The sequence below is a fragment of the Vombatus ursinus genome, unplaced genomic scaffold (genome assembly GCF_900497805.2).
Source record: "Vombatus ursinus unplaced genomic scaffold, bare-nosed wombat genome assembly UNPS02014893.1, whole genome shotgun sequence".
Lineage (NCBI taxonomy): Eukaryota > Metazoa > Chordata > Mammalia > Diprotodontia > Vombatidae > Vombatus > Vombatus ursinus.
The window spans coordinates 229977-233492 of NW_020954671.1; the positions used below are offsets into that span (position 1 = coordinate 229977).

General features: G+C 42.7%; 1 pseudogene; it reads left to right on the forward strand.

Moving 5' to 3' along the window:
• Positions 1 to 1568: 1568 nt before the first annotated feature.
• LOC114028633 lies at positions 1569 to 2557 on the forward strand (annotated as a pseudogene).
• Positions 2558 to 3516: the final 959 nt, after the last annotated feature.

A 3516-nucleotide genomic window follows, 5' to 3' on the forward strand; every position in this document is an offset into this window, starting at 1 on the left:
GAGATAGTAGGGGAAGTTATCTGAATGATGTGAGATTAGGAAAAGGGGATAGAGAGAGCTCTTAGCAAATGGCCTCAATTTTTTTCATTGTGTTATGAGGCAAGCTTTTCAGCTGAGATGGTAAGAGAGGGGAACAAGACCCTAAATGCAAGGTGGCATGAGCATGGTGTGTGTGTCAGGAAAAATTCAGCACTATCAAAAAAAAAAAACCCAAACTGCCAACCCAAGATAGTGAGTTTTCATTTCTCTTCTCCCTTTCCTCCTCATCTCTCCTCTCTTCAGGAAGGACTGGAACCTGATATCCTTCCCTGGGATACAGGGAAACTTGCTTCTTAAAAATTAGTTTAGAAATCTGGACTTTTGGGAACCAAGATGGTGGGGTAAGCAGTAAGTCACTCTTACTCTCCTTTATTGACCTCTAAAAACCCAGAAAATATTGCCCCAGGAAAAATCCTGGAACAGTGGGTCCAGCAGAAAGATGGGGTGCAGTAGTCTTTTAGCCCAGGAAGCTTGGGGGATTAACAGGAAAGGTCCCTCTCCTTTGGTGGAAGAGGAGCAGTACAGGACAAGAGGTGTCCTGGCAAGCCAGCAGCAAGCCCCACCCCAGCAAACCAGTGGGAGATCCTGAGCCCTAGGGTGGTGGAGCAGGCAAGCGCCAACACCAGGACCTCTGTGTGTCTTGGCATAGCCAGGGGAACTGGTAGAGTTCAGCTTGGAGAACCACCATGTTCACTGATGGGCAGGCATCCTCCATCAGCTGAACCTCTCCATGCTTTAGTGCAGCCTAGGTGAGTAGGTGTCCTCCAGGGACCAGACCTATCCCCGTCCCGGCTTCAGTGTACCCCTAGGGAAAAACAAAAAACCCCACCTGGCCTCAGGACACACTAGCCACCCCCACTAAGACCCCAGCTCAGTACCAGGTAAGCTGCCAGATCCCTACAGCCTTCAGCTGCCAGCACCTGAGGACCCAGCACACAAAGCCAGGGACCAGGCCCCTGGCCCCCAGTATAAGAAGCTAGGGACACTGTCCCCTGTGCTCCAGCAGAAGAGCTCAACTTTAAAAGCCAGGAAATAGGCAAACATCATGAACAAAAAGCAGAAATGGACAATGACCATAGATTCCTTCTATGGGGACAAGGAAGATCAAAATACAAATTCAGAAGAGGGCAACGTTGTCAATATACCCACATCCAAAACCTCGAAGAGGAATATGAACTGGTCTCAAGCCCAAAAAGCCTTCTTGGAAGAGCTTAAGAAGGATTTTAAAAGTCAAATAAGAGAGGTAGAAGAAAAATTGTGAAAAGACATGAGAGGTACGCAAGAGCAAGCCAATAGCTTGGAAAAGGAAGGACAAAAATTGACTGTAGAAAACAAGTCCTTAAAAAATACAATTGGCCAAATGGGAAAAAGTACACCGAAGAAAACAACTCCTTAAAAAGTAGAGTCGGCTAAATGGAAAAGGAAATGCAAAAACTCATTAAAGAGAAGAATTCCTTGTGCGAGTCTGGGAGTGTCAGTCTCACATCCAATTGAGAACTTTCGCAGCCTGACCAGCAACCTTGATCTCCCCCAAAATGGCAACTACTGTCAATGATCAGCTGATTGTGAATGTCCTAAAGGAAGACCAGGTTCCCCATAACAAGATCACTGCTATTGAGGTTGGTGTAGTTGGCATGGTATGTGCTATCAGTATCTTAACAAAGAATTTGCCTGATGAACTTGCCCTAGTTGATATAATAGAAGACAAACTAAAAGGAGAGATGATGAATCTCCAACATGGCAGCCTTTCCCTCAAAATGCCAAAGATTGTTTCTTGCAAAGACTACAGCATGATTGCAAACTCAAAGCTGGTTGTTGTTATGGCTGGGGCATGTCAACAGGAGGGAGAAAGTTGTCTTAATTTGGTCCAGCACAATGTGAACATTTTAAATTCATCATTCCCAATGTTATTAAATACAGCCCTAATTGCAAGTTGTTTATTGTTTCCAATTCAGTGGATATTTTGTGTCCTTGAAGCTAAGTGACTTTCCTAAGAACCATGTTATTGGAAGTGGTTGCAATCTGGATTCTGCCTGTTTCTGTTATCTAATGGGGGAGAGACTTCTTGTCCATTCTTCAAGTTGTCATAGATGGGTCCTTGGGGAACATGAAGACTCCTGTGTTCCTGTGTGGAGTGGTGTGAATGTTGCTGAAGAATCTTTATCCTGCTTTGGGAACTGACACTGATTCAGAGAATTGGAAAGATGTTCATACACAGGTGGTTGAAAGTGCTTATGAGGTGATCAAGCTGAAGGGCTCTACTTCCTGGGCCATTGGCTTGTCTGTGGCAGATCTGGCAGAAAGCACTATGAAGAATCTTAGGAGAATGCATCCAATTTCCACCATGATTAAGGGCCTATATGGCATTAATGAGGATGTCTTCCTTAGTGTCCCATGTGTCTTGGGGCAGAATGGCATTTCAGATGTGGTGAAAGTAAATCTGAATCTGGAGGAGGAGGGCCATTTAAAGAAGAGCACAGATACTCTCTGGGGAATCCAGAGGGAGCTGCAATTTTAAAGCCTTTTAATGTGCTGCCATTTTACTATCAAAAAAAAAAAACAAAACATGACATGACAACAACAACGAAAAAAAAGAATTAAAAGGGGCAGCTAGGTGGCGCAGTGGATAGAGGACCAGCCCTGAAGTCAGGAGGACCTGAGTTCAAATACGGCCTCAGACCAAACACTTGACACTTACTAGCTGTGGGACCTTGGGCAAGTCACTTAACCCGAACTGCCTAAGCAAAAAAAAAAAAAAAAAAATGACAGTAGTTAAGGGGTTACATATGATGCGCTTTTTAAGTAGGTCAAATCCTTCCTTTGATTAGTGATTGAACACCAGAAATGTAAAACCTGTGAACACACTCTAGTCTCTTCCTAAAGTTAGAAATGGGGAATATAATACAGTGTAACTATTATTTGTTAAACCCTGTTGTTGTTTGCATATGATGCTGGATGTGACTTGAACAGTCTCAGTAGTTGATGTCAAGCAGAGCCAGTGCCCCACAGGCATATAACAGCCTGTATGTAGGTGCTACAGGTTCTCATAGGTCCAGAAGACAACATTCCTGGATCTAAAACACCATATAATAGTAATACTTTATTGATGCATTGATTACCTTTGTTCTTCCCTCCATTAGGGCTCTACAGCATGGCCCCATGTGTCACCTTTCCAGAGGACCTGATTTTGCATATATATCTGCCTATAGATATATAGATATAGATATGTCTACATATATATCAATAATTGTAAATTTTCTTATTATATTAAAAGATCTATACATGTACAACAATGTAACCAATTCCTCAAGTGTCATACTAACCCTAAATACTGAATAAACAACAAATAGCTGATAAAAAAGAGAGAACTCCTTAAAAAGCAGAATTGGCCAAATGGAAAAGAAAGTGCAAAAGCTAACTGAAGAAAATAACTCATAAAAATTAGCATTGCACAAGTGGAAGCTAATCACTCTATGA